This window comes from Dipodomys spectabilis, unplaced genomic scaffold (genome assembly GCF_019054845.1).
Source record: "Dipodomys spectabilis isolate Male_0828 unplaced genomic scaffold, ASM1905484v1 ptg000200l, whole genome shotgun sequence".
Taxonomy (NCBI): domain Eukaryota; kingdom Metazoa; phylum Chordata; class Mammalia; order Rodentia; family Heteromyidae; genus Dipodomys; species Dipodomys spectabilis.
The window spans coordinates 123,574-142,529 of record NW_024870877.1 but is presented as its reverse complement, the minus strand read 5'-3'; the positions used below and the strand labels follow the sequence as shown (position 1 = coordinate 142,529).

General features: G+C 37.3%; 1 non-coding gene across 1 annotated transcript; it reads right to left on the bottom strand.

The window, feature by feature from the left end:
• Positions 1 to 14,076: 14,076 nt before the first annotated feature.
• LOC122121990 lies at positions 14,077 to 14,183 on the bottom strand. The gene has a single exon (XR_006150080.1). It is a non-coding gene; the product is annotated as a U6 spliceosomal RNA (small nuclear RNA).
• Positions 14,184 to 18,956: the final 4,773 nt, after the last annotated feature.

The window sequence follows — 18,956 nt, the reverse complement described above, 5'->3', positions numbered from 1 at the left end:
ATGGGGCAACAATGCTTGAGAAGAAATGCACTCATTACATTGCCCAAGTAATTGTAACCACTCTGTATTGTATTTTCACAATTAAAAAAAGACTTTTTGAAGACAGGTGTCAAAGGCTCATGCCTGTAATCCCAGCTTTTCATGAGGCTGAGATCTGAGGATTGCAGTTCTAAGCCAGCCCAGGAAGAAAAGTCCCCATAAGACTCTTTTCCAATTAACATCTCAAAAGCCAGAAGTGGCTCCATGCCTCAATTCGTAGAGTGCTAACTAACTTGAGCACAGAGTCTCAGGGACAGTGCCCAGGCCCTGAGTTCAAGCTGCACAATTGACAAAAAAATAAACATTTCAAAGTCTGAATTACTTGTGAATTAAAATGTCAGCATTGGTATAGAATTCTATAATCTTCTACAGATTTCATTATATTTGTGGTTAGAAAAAGTAGCACTTGAATAAAGGACTTTTTTTTCATAAATTAGGACAGATTGTTCTCTAACTAGAGGAAATTGCTGGACTCATACATAATATTTTGGTTGGTTTTTGTTTTGTTTTTAGGACAGGATGAGAAACCTTATTTCTGCCAATGGCCATTTGGATATGTATAACATCATTCACAGGCCATGCAGAATTAACAGTAAAGACAGGACACAGTCAACTGGCAATAAACTTATTTGTCTTTATGCCATGTTCCAAATGATTTTTTTAGCTTATATTTCCCCATGGCCTATAGTTTCCTATTCCTGATTTCCTCAAAATACAAGCATGTTCCACCAATTCAGATTTGAGCCAGGCAATATGTAGTATTAGTGCCAAGAGTCGAAGAAAATTGTAATACAACCAGGGAAGCATGAAACCAACACTTTAGCAGCTGGACACTGAGGACTCAGGCCTATAATCCTTGCTACTCAGGAGGCTGATGATCACAGTTCAAAGCCAGCTGGAGTGAGAAAATCTGTGAGACCTTTTTCTCCAATTAACATCCAAACAGCCATAAAGGGAGCTGAGGCTTGAGAGGTAGAGTAACCTTGATTACAAAAACTCAGGGGTAGCACCCAATCCTGAGTTCAGCTGAAGGTCAAGCACAAAAACAAAACAATCAACAACAACAAAAAAACCGGGAGAAAGCTCAGGAAGGGTGGCATTGTCTACAAGACAAATGTACACATTATATGAATTGTGAAATGGTAACATCGCAGTACACACCTTAGTAACAATTAGATTTAAAAAATAATCTGAGAAATCCCGAAGCCATGGAGCCTACTGATGCGCATCTACTTTCTAGAATTTCAGAGCCCCATTCTCTGACCTGGTAGCACACAGGTTGTAGCCCAGGGTGATGAGAAAATATGAAGCCAGAGATCCTTTCAGATTGTCCTACCAACTCTTTTATTACTTTAAGCAAAAAAACAAAACAAAGCAAAGTAAACAAAATAGACTTTATGGTTAATTAAGCTGCAATTAAATATTCCAGGCCAAATTATATTGTTAAATGATGAGTTAGTACATATGTTTTGTAGATACTGAACTCACATGTGTCACAAAAATATCCATGAATTCATAACTAGAAACTTTGAAGTGTAAAGTATATTAATTAGGTGAGTTTCATTAGGTAGCCAATGAAGAGAACACCGCACTGTATTCAGTCAGGTAAAATCGTTTATTTACTGAACTGCTGCCCATGCCATATATGGTGGAAAGGCATGTACAAAAAAATAGAGCGACCCAACCTTGAGCCAGGATTCATCTAGGCGAAGGACAGAATGAGGTGTGGCCAGGTGGGGGAAAAGTCTGGCCACACTGGATCTAGATGTGACTTCAAGGCCTGGGACTCGCCTCTGGTCAGATGGAAAGTGTGACCAGAGGCTGACCAGGTTGTGACTTAGCAGGAGGGGGAAGTGGCTGCCTCCAGGTGTGCCAGATACCTAGATAATACATGAAGGGTGGAAACTAAGCCAAGAAGTGGGGAGGTGTCTGCATAGAGTCTGCATGGCCTGGAGCAAACCTAATACCAAATACAGGTAGTACCTCTGCCATGTGACTCTTGACTCCAAACAGTTCATTCTCAATTATTTTCTTTCTTTCTCTCCTTCTTTCTCTCTCTCTCCTTCTTTCTCTCTCTCTCTCTTTCTTTCTCTCTCTCTTTCTTTCTTTCTTTGTATCTTTCTGTCTTCCTTCCTTCCTTCCTTTTTTCCTTCCTTCCTTCCTTTCCTCCTTCTCTGTCTCTGTCTCTGTCTCTCTGTCTCTCTCTGTCTCTCTCTGTCTCTCTTTCTATTTCTCCTCTCACTCATTCTCCCTCTCTCCCCTACTGAACACTTTCTGAGTTGAACTCACAGGCTTGGAAGAGCAGCTCAATTGACGAATGTGAAATTTAATTTAATGTTACCTTACACCTCAACAGCATGGCATATCATGCCATTTGGAGGAGGAAAGCAAGCACGTTCACTGCATTTTCTGAGGTCCATCCTGGGAAGGTGTGGAAGATTCCACCCTCCTCTTGGGGAAATCTCAGCCCAGTTTCTGCATCAGGAGAGGTGACTGCCACCAAGTGTGCCAGTTACCATGTGACGCAGATACTAGTCAGAGACTTAGCCTCTTGTGGTGCTGAGATTAATGGCATGATTCAACATGATCCACTAGATTGTTAGGATTGGGACTTCCTAAATTTTTGGTTAGGCTTTGTTCAAATTGTGATCTATTTATTTCTGATTGCTAACCATGATTAAACATGTGAGTCAGCACATCAAACCATTTAAAGTCCTTTATCACACATGGAAGACATGAAGTTTCTTTTCCCAAGTGACATACAAGTTGACAGACAGCAAAAGTAAATCCTTAATTCTGGTCTAGATGTGTTTTTAATGTGAAACAAAATTACTTAGCAAAATATCTGACTACTGTGATTATACTTTCAAATTTACCTTATATTTCAATATCAAATCACCTATATTAGCCAATGATTAACTCAAATTACCTGTAATCATTTATTTCTGTCATATCTTCTAAAGGTAGGCAGAACAAGAAAGACTAGACTTGTTAGGGGCGGGGTCTCTTGTGGAGTAGGTAGGACTTTAGGATGGAGGCTGGCAGGTGGACAGGTTTTCAGTGGAAAAACGTGGAGTCACTGTGGAGGAGGCTGTTTGGGGCAGAGCTTGGAGGAAGAAGATCAAGGTTACAAAGGAGGAGGTTACTTAGAGGAGGGGTTCTGGTGGAACATTGTGAGCCCTAGTGGGCATGTAGGGTGGTGATTCACATAAGGCAGGGAAGAGAAAGGAGCCTGACAGAAGTTGGGGTTTCTGATGCAGTAATGTGGAACTATTAGGGAGAGGCTTTTTGGGGTCTGGTTTTGAGAGGATAAGGCGATGCTAGAAAAACGTGGGCTAGAAAGTGACGGGGTTCCTCGTGGAGAATGGCAGGCCTTTGGAAAGTGTGTTAGGGTGGAGGTGGGGTTTCTGGCAGAGCAGGATGTAGTCGCAATATATGGAGGAGTTTTTCAGAACCAGGGCTTTGTGACAGCAGGGATAGGATACAGTGGACTAGACTGGTTAGGACGGGGTTTCTGGTGTAGCCAGTCACCACTTCGAAAAGAGGAGTAAGTTTGGGTGGGGAATTAAGTGTTGCAAGGCAGGACAAGGACTTTGGAAAGGGTTTCCAGTAGTGCAAGGCAACCTTCACCAAGGGACTATTGAGGGACAGTGATTTACAGTTGAGCCTGTGAGGCTTCCAGAGGGGAGCCAACTGGTGCAGTGGTTTCCAGTGGAGCAATGTGGGTGTTGAGAGATGGGATAGTGTGGTGGGGGTTTTCTAGTGGGGTTTTTCTGGAGCAGGGCAGGGCTTGGATCCATGGGCCTATTGGAGGAAGGGCTATGAAAAGGAATGGAAGGTCTACAATGGTGTAGGATATTATGGGCAGGATATCTGGTGTAGTACCGTGTGTATCTGAGGGAGGACCCAATAGAGGGAGGTTTATCTGGGGAGCAATGCAGGGCATTGAAAAGGTAGATATGGGAGGTGGAGAGACTTGTGGTGAAGCAAGGCTGGCATTCCAGGCAGGAGATGGGCTGTGTGACAAGCTTCTGACCAACCAAGGTGGGGCTTCAAGGGCAGTTATAGGGAAGTGGACGTGTTTGGTATAGCAGGATGGGCTTTGTGGGAAAGATTATGTTTAGGGCTAGATTTAAGAGGTTAGGCCACTTAAAAGTAGACTAGTTATGGGCGGAGTTTCTGATGAAACAAGGTAGGGCTTGAGGAAGAAGTCTGCTTGGGGGTGGGGAATGAAAGGAAAGGGAGGAGCTTGGAGGTACTACGATATGGGGGCAATAGGAATGTGAGGGACTAGCGTAGTTAGGGATGAGTTATATGGTGGATGAAGTGAGAATTAGAGGGAAGAGCCAATGTAGGTGTGGTTGTTGGTGCAGCAAGGAGGGACATAGAAGGAGGCGATATAGATGTGGCCTGGTTTCTGGTGGTGCAGAGCAGGGATTCCAGGAAGGGGTGGAGTAGAGGAATGCTTTCCCTGTAGCAGAGGAGGACTTTCAGGAAGGTCGCAGTCAGGACTTTGAAAGTTTATAGCAGGACTACCAGGGGGTAGGTTACTTAAGGTTGTGCTTTTTAAGGAGGAGAAATGTGTTTCCAGTGGATTCAGTCAAGTTTTATAGGAAGTAGGGATAGGAAAGTGGCAAGACTTATTGAAGAGTGGAGCTACAAAAAGTAAACCGTTACTGTTAATAGAACACAATTTTCTGTAAGTTTTGAATTATATTACTTTTATGTATGTGAGAGATACTGGAGAAAGTAACCAAGTAATAATTCCTTCCTAGTGAAATTTTTCTTTATTCCAATTGAGTGAAAATAAAACCACAGGTCACATTAGGCTGAGAGACACAAAGTGGACTAAGACACATAAAGCATTGGAATTGATTTCCTAGCACAACCTTTAAGGACCACAAATAAAATTTTAAAATGTCTCACTTAGTCACAATGGACACTCTATTTGTCTTAAAATTGTGAATGAATAGAACCTTTTCTCTGACCATTTTAGAAATCATAAAAATAAGTGGCAATGTTTTAACTTTATATAACATTGGAAAGTATACTAAAAATAATTAGGAAAATCTAAAATTGTACACAGAATGTTTGTTCTCCAGCAACAATTTTAATCTAAAAGAATTTAAAACCAGAAAATTGCCAAATAGTGAGTTTGCAGCATTGTTTCTTTTTAGTTCTCAAAATGGTGACTTAAGCAATGTGTCTTTATCATTGGATGCATCGATGTTAAAACATATCTAAGAATGTGAAGCACTACTATACAAACCCTGAAGAAACTCAGAAGGATCTGTGAAATGATGTTGCAATAAAATTGATGACTAATTACAGTAGGAATTGATCTTCACTAGGCTCAAAAATATTTTCCAGAAAAGGCTACATTGAAAAAAAAAAATCAATGAAAAGAAAGCAGTGAGGCAGACTTTGAAGTAAACATTATCCAATGAACAACATCTATGGAGCCATGATTGCAATCTTCTTTTACCTAAGTTACAGTTACTGACCCATGTTCTTCCCTAATGCCAAATAACAATACCATGACAATGCAGTAATCATTTTCAAGGCATTAGACTTTACAGAAAGAATTCAATGAATATATTGCTAGAAAATAAAGATAGATGTTTGAGATAAAGATTGAAGAAAATATCCCGAATTTCTGTCCCTTCGAGGTGAAGAGGGGTACAAGCCAAAGCACAAGGAGAACGGATGGAAGTACAATAGTGCACACCAGTAGTTCCCAAGGTGCAATGTTGAATGTAACAGGGGAGAAAATCAACATGACCATCAAAGGACTTAGCACTTGAGAGTAGAGGGACTTACATGAAAATACATGGAGAATTACAAAGGATGCCCTTGCATATTTGGCAGAAGTGTGCATGGCATAGAATTCTAAAATATGAGGAGATATTATAAGAAACTACTTGTACTCAAATGGTGCGATGATCAGTAATAAACATGATTACAGGACATTGAATAATCATAAAGGTCTTTCTTCAGTAGTAGATAAATTCTGTTTTGAAACACCTAACACACTATAAAACCAAGAGAAGAAGTTTCAAATTATATATAAGTGACTTGACTGCAACAAGAGAGTTCAAAAAATAAAATCACATAATGTGGATGCAAAAGGTTAACATTATAAAGGTAATCTTTAAACAATTCATATTTTATGTGACTAGTACTGATTATAAATTATTTTTTTTCCTTACATATTTTGGATTCACAAAACAACAAACAACAAAACAAAACAAAACAAATGACCCTTGACAATAGAGCTGGATGCCAGTATCTCTATCTTACTAGGCTGAGATTGGAAGCTCATGGTTCACACACATGGCTGCAGTAGCAATCCATGAGACATTTATGTTCAATTGTTCAATCAAAGACAGAATGAAACATTGGTTCAAATAGTACAGACTCAGTCAGTCATGAGTGAAAAAAAAAAAACTAGCAAGAATTTGAGGCTCCAAGGCAAGTTTCATTACTGCACACACACGCACGCACACACACACACACACACACACACACACACACACACACACAAACCCACACACACAAATGGAATCAGAGAGGAAGAGGGAGAGAAAAAAGGGATTGTTAATAGTTTAAAAAGTGAACCTTTCTGATGGAGGCATAGAATTCCATTGTGTATATATACCACATTTTCTTCATCCATTCATCTACTGAGGGACATCATGGTTCGTTCCATATCTTAGCTCTGGAAAATAATGCTGCAATAAACATAGTCGTGCTGGTAGCTTTATTGCGGCCTTGTTTGTGATCATTTGGGTAAATGCCCAAAAGTGGGATTGCTGGGTCACAGGGGAGCTCTATGTGGAGTTTTTTGAACCTCCATACTGCTTTCCAAAATGGTTGAACAAATTTACACTCCCACCAACAATGCAGTAAGGTTCCATTCTGTCCACATCCCCTCCAGCATCTGTTGTTGTTAGAGTTCTTGATTATAGCCATTTGATACAGGTGGATCCATTGCAACAATGAGATGTACAAGTCGTTATGTGGAAAAACAAACATTACCACTTGGGGGGAGGAGGAGGACATGGTGGGGGACGGGGGACTGATGGGAAGGGATGGGAAGGGGAAACCAAGAGGGAGGCTATAATGCTTGATAAGAAATGTAATCATTATCTTGCCCATGTAATTTTAACCCCTCAATACAGTATTTTCACAATGAAAAAAATAAAAGTGAACCTATCTGCCAGGTCTATCCTAAGCATACATTAATTAATGAAAATGAGGGAAACCATGGATGCTATGTTACTTTGAGTCTGGCTTCCTTCACATAATATGATTTTTCCAAGTCTTTCCATTTTGTTAAGAAATTGGCTCTGTCATTCTTTCTGATAGAAGCATGAAATTCCATTGTGTATATATACCACATTTTCTGGATCCACTCATCTATTGAGGGGCATCTGGATTGGCTCCATATTTTAGCTATGATAATAATGCTGCAAAAACATAGTTGTGCTGGTAGTTTTAGTGTATGTGTATGACAAAGATATGACAATAAGTATATATCTAAAGATGGAGGCATGAATATGTTAAAAACAGGAATGAGAAAAGGATGTCCACTCTCTCTACTACTCTTCAATATAGTAGTGTACTTTCTAGCAAGAGCAATAGGCAAGAGAAAACCATAAAGGGGATGCAAATAGGGAAGAAGTAAAACTATCCCTTTTCACAAATGAAATGATCCTGTATATAAAGGACCCTATAGCTTCCTTCCTCAAGTTAGTAAAGGTGATGCTAACTTTCAGCAATGTAGGAGGGTATAAAAACCACAAGAATCAGTAGATTTTCTGTGTTACCAACAATGGGACTGATAGATTAAACCATAATATTCTGCAATTGTGGCCAGCCTGGAGCACATTTTCCCAAGAATATTCTGTAGTGTAAAAGAGGAACAACTATCAAAATAAAGGTGAAAATACTTGTCTGCTACAGACTGATTCATGTTGCTTATATCGGTTGTTGTTTTCATTACTTCAAACACATGGATAATTTATATTGGGATTACAAAAATTGCAAAGGATTAATGGAATCACCATTCAGTTTACTTTCATATATCCAATATAATACACTTAACCCCTTACGGAAAATTAAGTCCAATTGTATAAACAATGTCAGGAATATAAAATAAGCCTCAGTAAGTATTATCTGGCACAAATACACCATCATCTACTCAGAAATTCAATCTCTCTATAAATATTTATTTGGTACAAAATAATAAAAATTTAATTAATGAATATGACTTTTAAGTGTCATCTGAAATACTCCTCGTGTATATAATTTATATAATTGTATAGATGTCACCTAGACAGGAATTTAACATGCGTGTAGAAATCAAATTTCCACAATTTAAGCTAGATGAGAGGAGTCATACCTTCGTGTACTGTGTGGTGTGAATTTTACCACAAGGCTGCACCCTTCAACCTAATACCAAATTCATGTGCAATAATTTCCAATTTGATGTTGAGTGCTAAGTGTAGAATACAATTTGAATTACCACATCAATTTACATAAATGAAACAATAATGATGTATTGTTTAAATTTTAATGCTTCTCAATTTTACAATTCCTGAAATATATCATTAAAATTAGTTTCACATTTTTCTTTTCTATAGCTACTAAAATTATACATTAAACATTCAATATTAAGAAATCAATAATAAGTAACCTATTATTATAATGATATACTATTAAACTGTGATTTGAAGTATATTTCTAACAAATTGTGATGTAAAAAAAATTTAATAGAATTATGGGTAATATTTTTTAAACTCACCAGCTTGTTATTTGTTTCCTAGTTGTGTCATTTGTTATTGTTCCAAGTCATCTCTCCATGTTCATTGTTTTTTGTATATTTTTTGGGGGGGCGTCCGGCTGTGGGGCCTGAACTCTGGGCCTGGGCGCTTTCCCTCAGCTCTTCAGCTCAAGGCTAGCGCTCTACCACTTGAGCCACAACACCACTTCCACCTTTTTTCTTTTTGTTTATGTGGTGCTGAGGAATTGAACCCAGGGTCTCAGGCATGCAAGGCAAGTGCTCTACTACTGAGCCACCTTCCCAGCCCTCCACCTTAATTGTTTAGTTTTCTATTTTATCTCTATTGGTTTGCTGATTGTTGCATTTTCCCCTTTTTAGTGACTGACATGAGGATGAAAATCTGTATGATAGCTTATTACTTCCTATGTTACTGTAAAATTCCTGTTGTCTACAGCTGTTCTACTCTTCATTGTATAATACAGTATTTCCCCCACTTCCATCTCCTGTATTTCTGCTCTCATGTATGTTATTTTATTATTTAAAATTTTATTGTCAAGGTAATGTACAAAGGGGTTATAGTTACATAAGTAAGGTAATGAATTCCTTTTTTTCTAACTTGTTACCCTTTCCTTCATTTTTCTCCCTCTTCCCTCCCAACCCCCCCAAGAGTATTTCCAATATATTGTCTTGTGATTATCACTTTTGCATAGGTTTCCCCTTTGTCCTTTGTCTCTCCATTTTTTTCACTTTCACTTCCCTAGTTGAGACCAACATATTTACAAAACCCAGGGTATCAAAATCAAATATAGTGATAAGTCGGGAAAACACAAAAGGTTAAAAAGAAATCACATAGTACATTAAGAACAACAACAAATAACATGTCTTGGAGTTCATTTCGCTTGGAATCACCTTATATGGTCATATGTACTTAAAAATTGAGCTCTTCTGCTCATCTACTAAGATTATCCTTGATGTACACAATAATCCTCCCCTATTACCCAGTAATCCCACTTCTGGGTATTTATCACAGTGACCACAAACAAGGCACAATTATGTTTATCACAGTATTATTTACCATAGCTAAGATATGGAATCAACCCAGATGCACCTCAGTAGATGAATTGATCACGAAAATGTAACACACACACACACACATACACACACACACATACACACCTATATACACATGGAATACTATGCTTCCATCAGAAAGAATAATACCACCCCTTTGTCAGGAAATGGAAGATATTGGAAAAAATCACATTAACTGAAGTAAGCCAGACTTAAAGAAACATATGTCCAATGGGTTCCCTTATTTGTAATAATTAGTTTATATCAAAGATAATCTCATGTATTTTAATTTGACATTTTGTTCTATGTTGAGCATACAACATTATTGCTATCTTATTTGTTATTATTTCTACAAACCGGCAGTTATATTTAAAGAATTATGTTAATCTCATCCATTACTGAAGGAGAACAACTAAAAGAGCAACCCCTACAAGGAAGAACAACTCCTACTTAATTAGCTTCATTCCTATGTAAAGCCAGTGTTGTCCGCTGCATCCTCATATTGTACATTACAACTCTATACTTGGTCATCCTGTATATCTACTATTATCTATATTGTGACATAAATGCCCCAGAAATTCCAGTTTGCTTTACTTTTTGAAAAATTTCTCTGTTGTTTTAGGTTGGTGTGTGTGTGTGTGTGTGCGTGTGTGTGTGTGTGTGTGTGTGTGTGTGTGTGTGTGTGTTTGGACAAAGATCAGAAGACAACATTTTTCTTTATTTAGAATACATCTTTCAGGTCATTGTAAGTTGTGGCTAACGGGAGAAGTCTCTTGCTAGTTTAGGGATGAAACAAAAATATATTTGTGCATGCACCACAGTTGCTTTATTAGTCTGTAGTTGAACACATAACTTTGATTTATTTCTTGCTTGTTGTGGATAATGTGAATAACAATGAACTATAGATGTATTTACTAGTTACCCAGAGAGAAATAATCATATGATTGGTGGGTCAGATGATATTTCAACTCTGTATTTTTTTAGAAAACTCCATACTACTTTCTAGAATGAGAATAACAACCGATATTTTAACCACGAGTGTAGAAAATTTCCTTTTCTCCACACTATCACCAACATAATTACGTTTTGAGTTTTTTGAAAAGGCAGGTTTTTATTATGTGCAGTACCCAGACTGGCCTTAGGCTCAAATCCTCTTACTCCAACCTTCCAAATGCTTGGAATTACAAGCCTTTACCACCACACCAAGTTCCTTTGATTTTTTTTGATGAGTTATAATAGTTATGAAGTAGTATCATAATAATTTTGAATTGCATTTCTCTAATGACTTCTGTTCACAAAGCATTAATCCAGCATAGAAGTGGTATTAAACACAACTTTGTAAACCCACTGGTGATTTTCAGGGCATTTTGCAAAATATGGCTATTCAGAACTTTGGTTGATTTTTAATCAAGTTCCTTGTTAATCTCATCTTTAATCTCTATATACAAAATCAATAATTAATTCAATATAGTAGAAAGGAAAAAAATTGAGCAACTCCTCACAATTTTCAATTTTCAATAACATGATATTGCTTAAATCATTTTCTGTTTACGCTTGAGACTATATAGCTCAATTTATTTAGACCTTTTACAAGGCTCTCTGTATTTTATTTATTTTATGCTGATTGCTCTTTCCAAATCCTGCATGTCTAATTCTCCTTGGTTTCTTGCAGTCTCATGTAGTTCAGGTTTCAAACTGAAGAATAAATTGAAGGAAGCAACCCAAAAATAGAGTTCCTCTCATCTGATGATGCCTCTACAAGAATGAGGAAAGAGTTCATCCTGCTAAGCACCTTTGTATGATAGGATATCAAAAGGAGAATTCATTCTTCTATGTCTTCCCTGCCTTTGCAATTTACCTTAAATGATGTAAAACTCAATATACTGCTCAGTTACTTTTACGTTTTATGAGTTTTGCACATTATCATATGGACTTCACCCCAGTCTACAGCATTCCTTCATTATTCTGTCACTGATAGTTTTACACTATCAAGACATAAGATAACCATTTTGATTTACAGCATGAGAAGTTATCCAGCTGGTTTCCTTGGAAGCACAGCATAGTCAATAAATAACATTACTTCTGGTTGCTCACTACATGTAATGATTCCTGTGATATATATCACATTCTGTTTAATATTAAAAAAAAAAACTACTGGGTAAACTGAAAGCTCATTCATAGAAGTTTATGCTAAGTATTTCAAAAGTTTTATGTCTCTTAGGTTTTAAAAAATTTGCTGTAATGCTAATGTTATTACCATTTTAGTGTTGAGAAAAATTGTAATTCAAGGCACTAAGTGCATTGCCCAAAGACATATAGTGAGGAAGGAAATGAGTCAAAGTTTCCAAAAGCCTTTCAGCAATACAAAAATGTAGGTAAAATCTCTCCATTCTCTTATACTCTCAATTCAATATTCATATTGTCCAATAAATAATAGCATAAAAAATATTGCCCACGGTAATTGTTTTCTATCACATTTTGTCTTCAACACAGACTGAGTTGGTGACTTTGGGTTATCATGCACAGTGCTGAGATTATAAATTGAGGTCCAAAGAGAGCCAAATTTTTCTGTCCCACAGTTCCAGTATTCTTTTTAAAAAGTACTAAAACTTTTAAATACCATTACTTACTGTCTTTTAAGTATCCCAAAACGTAAACAATTCACATATAGTCACTCCAAAATGCTTTAAAAGTAGGAAATAATAAAACAGGCCCTCCTAAACTAAAGTTTCTTCTACACTTAAAATTATTCCTAAAGCCTTGTACTGGTTTGTCATACCTGTAATCTTGTCTACCCGGCATATCTACAAAGGAGCATGGGATCTGTGAATAGGAGTTGGAAGCCAATTAAGGCAAAAAAAAAATCAAAATATTATTTTTCAAAAATTTAAATGAACTAGCAAAGGTCCAGGAATGGAGATGTAGCTCATATAATAGCTCACAAAGCTAGAGAGGAAAGGTCTTGCAAATCCTTGAAGCTCTGAGTTCAAACTCTGGGCATGCCAACATGCACGCACGCACACAAATGCACACGCACACACGCGCATACACACGCACACACATACACTTATTCAAAATATCTTCAGGTCAGTATTTTGCATTAATTTCTTGTTTAATGATATTATATGGTTAAAATAATGGAAATAAACTCTTCCATCATTTTTAAACGTTTTTTATTGTAAAAATACTGTACAGAGGGGTTACAGTTACATGAGCAAAGTAATGAGTATATTTCCTATCTAACATTGTTACCTCCCCCTTTGTTTTTCCCCAACTACCTCTCCCTTACACCTCCACAAGTACACACTTCACCCCCCCCCACCCTGCCTAAATTGTAAAGTTAGTATTTCAACATAGTGTCTTGGGCAACTCATTGTTATAATGGGTCAAACAGTATCTCTATTTGAGCATTTTGGTTTTTCCCTTTCCCTCTCCAAATTAGAGAAGTGTATATAAAAGATGCAGGTGCATCAACACCAAATACAGTGAAAACAGGGGTTATACCGTGTGGGACGACCAAATAAAAAAAAAAAATCTCATCGTACATTATAAGTGCATTAGAAACAACAGCAAGAAAGGAAAAACACACAATTGTGTCCCTAGCTTGGGTTCATTTAGTTTAACATCACCTTATCTAGTCATATGCACATAGCTTTTGACCTTTTCTGCTTTTCCCAGACATATATAACTTATTGCAAATAAGGGATACCATGGGACCTCTGTTTCTTTGGACTTGGCCTATTTCAGTTAATATAAATTTTTCCAAGTCTTTCCATTTTCTAACAAATTGGGCAATGTCATTCTTTCTGATGGATGATAGAATTCCATCACACACACACACACACACACACACACACACACACACACACACACACACACACACACACACACACACAATGTTTTCTTGATCCATTAATCTATTGTGGGGCATCGGGGTTGGTTCCATATCTAAGCTATGGTAAATAATGTTGCAATAAACATAGTTGTGCTGGTAGTTTTAGAATGGCCTTGTTAGTGATCATTTGGGTGAATGCACAAAAGTGGGATTGCTGGGTCATAGAGGAGCTCTATGTGTAACCCTTTGAGGAACATCCATACTGCTTTCCAAGTGCGTGAACAAGTTTACACTACCAACAAGAATATAGTAGGGTTCCCTTCTGGTCACATGCCCTCCAGCATCTGTTGTTGTGGAACGCTTCATGAATTTGGGTGTCATCCTTGCGCAGGGGCCATGCTAATCTTCTCTGTATTGTTCCAATTTTAGTGTATGTGCTGCCGAATTGAGCACAGAACATTTTTTATATATAAAGTGAAATTGATTTTTTTAAACTAGATAATTCAACAAAAAGCAAGTTCAAAAGAATTGTGAAATTTTAGAACCAGATATTTGTTACATAAGCACACATTTAAGAATAAAGTCAAGATTGATATGACAAAAACAAAATGAGTCCAGATGTTTGTTGTTCAAGAGATGTGTAGGAGGAGGAATTCAATTATTCTATACAGGGCACCTCTCATAATGAACACTGCAGCAAGTGTTAAGGTGTGTTAAAAGTTTTAATGTTTTAAATATGTTTAATTTTGGGAACCTGTTTATATATGCCAAAATTAAGACTGTCAGGTCATAAAACTTTTCCATAAAGTATTTAAGATTTATGGTAGCTGACATATATTACTAAGTATGTACATTTCAGAGTTTATAGAAAATTTATTAATGAGAAGTTGCAAAGTCTTTGTGTAAAGAAACAGAGCAAAGAGATAAGACTTTAACTACACAATTTCTGTTGCTACTTCAGGGCTTCTTTATATGTTAGCAAGGAACAAATGATTTTATAAGCCATGTATCAGTGATGAGTGAGACATAAAAAGTTATCTTACAGTGTAAACTTAAAGGGTACTCATAGCTTATAAAATTCTTGTTGAACATCATAATCTTAGCCAGTTTTAAATGTACAGGAATATGAGCAAATTGTAAAATCTAATATGTAGTATACTTCAAATATTGGAAATACTGGTATTTGGCTTTTATTTTATTAATCATTAATATTTAATTATTGGTTTTCTTTATTTTTTGCATTGTTTTCTTTTTTGCAATATAATACAACTTTTTTAAGTCGTCATTACGAGGTATTTTGAAAATGTTACTGGGATGACCATTTTTTATAGGTGCATGTGAATTCACAGCGATCAAAATTAAGAACAAAATATTGATTAAAAATTTTCTCAATTAGAGTCTGAATCAGGAGTGTTGATAAATGTCCACACATAAAATCTTAGCCTTAAGCTGAAGCAGTGGTTTTACAGAGTTGAGGCCACAAAAGTGAGAGACTGTGTTTTGTTTAGTTTTTTGGTTTGGTTTTTGTTGGTTGTGGGGCTTGAACTCTGGGTCCTGGGTGCCGTCCCTAAGCTGAAGTCGAGTGCTACCACTTGAGCCACAGCATCACATCTGTCTTTTTCTCCTTATATGGTGCTGAGGAATCAAACCAAGGGCCACATGCATGCAAGGCAAGCACTCTAACACTGAGCCACCTTCCAAGAACCGGAGAGACTGTTCTTTTAAAAATCATCTGAACAACATTTACTTTCTGCTTTGGGTTATATAATGAAATACATGAATATCTTTTTATGTTTTTGTGAATTGTCATACTTCTAAATTTATACTAACTTCAGCCATTTCATCCTTTTCAAAGTCATGAAATATCTCTGAGAGTTTGCTTCTGTGAAGACTGTTTTTGCATTTATAATTTCTTCTGAGTAATCTTTAATTTTTATCAAAATTAATTTATATTTTTATATTGATGGATTATCAGACATCAAATACCTTCAAATGTACATGGAGAGTCTAAAGATAGCAGTATGAAGGTTCTCATACAGCTCTTGTTTATCTGTTATGCACTTCCAGTATTATGATATTTCTCTCTCTCTTTCTCTCTCTCTCATTTTCTCTCTTTCTCTTTCATGCTCCATGTCTGCTATTTAGAATTTCTGCTGGTCTACTATTATCTTTCAGGATCCACTGGTTTTGTGGGAACATGATAGGGACAATCAGTTACCCTTGCACTCTTTAAAAGTTATAAGAGTAACGTGATATTATTCTTTGCCATTCTAAATGGCAAAACAACAGATCTAGGAATTCCTTTTCACTTTTATTTCTATTATAATTTTATCTCATAGGCATCCATTTGTGACCTAAAAGTTCTTTTTCTTTTACAAAGAATGTTTTTCTTTTATTATCAGTCAGTAACCAAAACAAAGCTATCCTAGGGAAAGTAGGCTGAAGTTGTTCACAGGGATGAAAAACAAGGTAATGGGGGAAATGAGCACAGATCCTCAGAGCAGTTTATCATGTACACTTTGTGAGAATGGCAATGTGCTGGGAACTCTAGATTAAATCACTGAACAGCTGATATATATACACATATATTTATATATTTATATTTATTTATATTTGCATATATGTGTGTATATGCCCTTATATATGTACACATGTATGTTACTATACACACAAATATACACATACATATACACATGTATACATGCACACATGGAGAAAGACACATAGATACAGCCAATACAAGTTTCACTAATTGTTGAATATTCCTTAGATGGAATGCTTGGAACCGAATATGTTGAAGATGTCTTTGTCTCTAAGAGTTTTTTTTCCACTCATCTTATCTCCTAAAATTGGTAGTTTTTGCCAGAATCGACTTGCAACATGCCGTACAAGTCATAACAAATCACTCAGAAATCTCAGTAAGTAAAGGTCTTATGGTGTCTCCTTGCTCCCCATGGAATTCTTGCTCTTGTAGACAGTCTCAAAAACCAAAGCAGAAGAATATCCTGGTAAAAAATAAGGTTATAAGGCTTTAAATGGCATCCTTCCTTGAGCTTTTTTACAAAAGCTACCATCAATTCCTTGAGAGCTTGTTTGGAGGTTCTAGCAGGGGAGCTCAGCTACCCGTATATCCTTGACCTAAGACCGATCCTCCTCTATTGGGGATGGTCGTCCTCCTCGACCGAGTGCACAGTTTCGGGAGGGACACACATGTAGCGGTGAGGGAGGAAGGGGACACCCACCTAGCCAGCCGGAGCAGCCGAATCAACCCTGGCGATAAATGGGGTGACTCTTCTAGGGGTTAAAATATTTAAATCATATAATATGCCTCATCACCAAAATCGATTTAAAGATTTTCTCCTCTTGTTATTAATGTTTGTTTAAGGGTGGAAATTCTGTTTGTCAAAATTTGCCTTGCATATTGTTTGGTATTGCCTACTTTTCTGACATTGACACGTGTTTTTATCATATTGGGCAAAACAATATCACTTTGCCACTGGAATTAAAAAAAAACCCATATGGTTGGTTTTCATTTTTTTAAAAACTTAAGTGCACCTTAAAACTTTGGTTTAAGTATAAGTGTGTGAACATGTTCAGCATAATCTTATTATAATACATAAAACCTGTGTAAAAAGTTATCTTCTTTTATTTCTTGATACAGATATTTCCTATCAAATGTGCTGTTTGTTAAAAGAAAACATTTTTATCAAGTGTAGTAGTAAAAGGAATGAGACCCAGCTCATCTACTAACCAGCTGTGATGAAAAACACCAGTAAGGAGGTAAGAATTGTCTTAAAATGTTTGTTCCACATATCTGTTTCTGTCCTCAGAAAGTTTGAGTATGTAGGAGATGGTATGAGTATGCCTTAAAAGACAGCTTATGAGTAAAGTTTGTATGTAATTATTGGCTGTGATTTAACATTAAAACTAGCATGTTATTCTCTATATCCATCTAAAGTCAAGTGTCTTTAGCCAGTCTGTGTATAATGTTGTAAGTAATTAACCATTCATCCGAGGGATGCAGTCTAGCCAAGATCCTGCCTGAAGCATGCTACCACCTCCATGGTATACTGGACTCCTGCCTGACTCGATCACACACAGCTGATTCTTGGTAAAAGACTCCTTTAGATTTACAAAAACTAGACTCTTGTGGGACACTCTCTATAAACCTTACCCAGCCTGACCTGAAAAAGCCAGCTATGTTGTTATGCTATTAATACATGTATAGGCCAGGAGAGCCTCTTACACACTTTGGTTATAAGGTTTCCCAGGCAGCCAAGCTATACTCAAACCCTCATCCTAGCTATTGAGTTGTGTCATTGCAGAGTTCTGGCAAGTATTTGTTGATCAATTTTTGACAGGGTGCACATAAGCTTTACTTGTTCCCACTGATCTCATTGTTACTTTGATTGGAAATTATAAAGTGTTTTTGTGGCAAAAATTGCAGTTCAAAGCCAGCCCAGGCAAAAAATCCCTGAGACTCTATTCCTATACAACCAGCAAAGAACCAGGCTGGAAGCTGGCTCAAAAATTAACCATCCAAATACTAAATGTGGCCCTGTGACTCAAAGTGGTAGGATGCTAGCCTTGAGCAGAAGTGCTCAGGGAAAGTGCTCAGGCCTTGAGTTCAAAGCCCATATCCTAGCCACAAGCAGCTAGATTCCAGGACAAGGCGGAAAAGTATAAGAGGAGATGATGTCACATCAGCCACTTTGTGCCTGTCCTTTCAAAATTAACCAGAGCCAGGAGGTCAATAGAAACAAGTTGAGAAGCTTGTCCATCTAATGTCCATATCTGTCTAACTTCTAACTGGACAAGAATTTACATTCTTGTCTTTGTTACCAGCTATTTATAGGAAATGATCAAAGTCTCTCACCAGGCCCTTTACCTTAACTACTCCAATCCAGCCCTAGTTTCTGACTGGCTATGGGCTCATGATCCAAATGGAACTTTTCTGGTTTGTGCCCTGGGTGTGTTTTCCTATGTAACTCGTATCAACCAGTCAGCCTTTTGCTTGATCTCAGCATTTTCAAGTTTCTCTCTAACAGGATAATAGCCCTGACTCAAGACCTGGGACCACGTCAAGGCCATCCTATTACTGCAGGCAACCAGAGGCTTTGCTTACACTGCCTTGGACCGAGCACACACATGGACCTGAAGACCCCAGCCCCAGTGACTCCTCAACACCCCCATGCCAGCTGAAGGCAGCCAGAAAAGGCCCCCTTT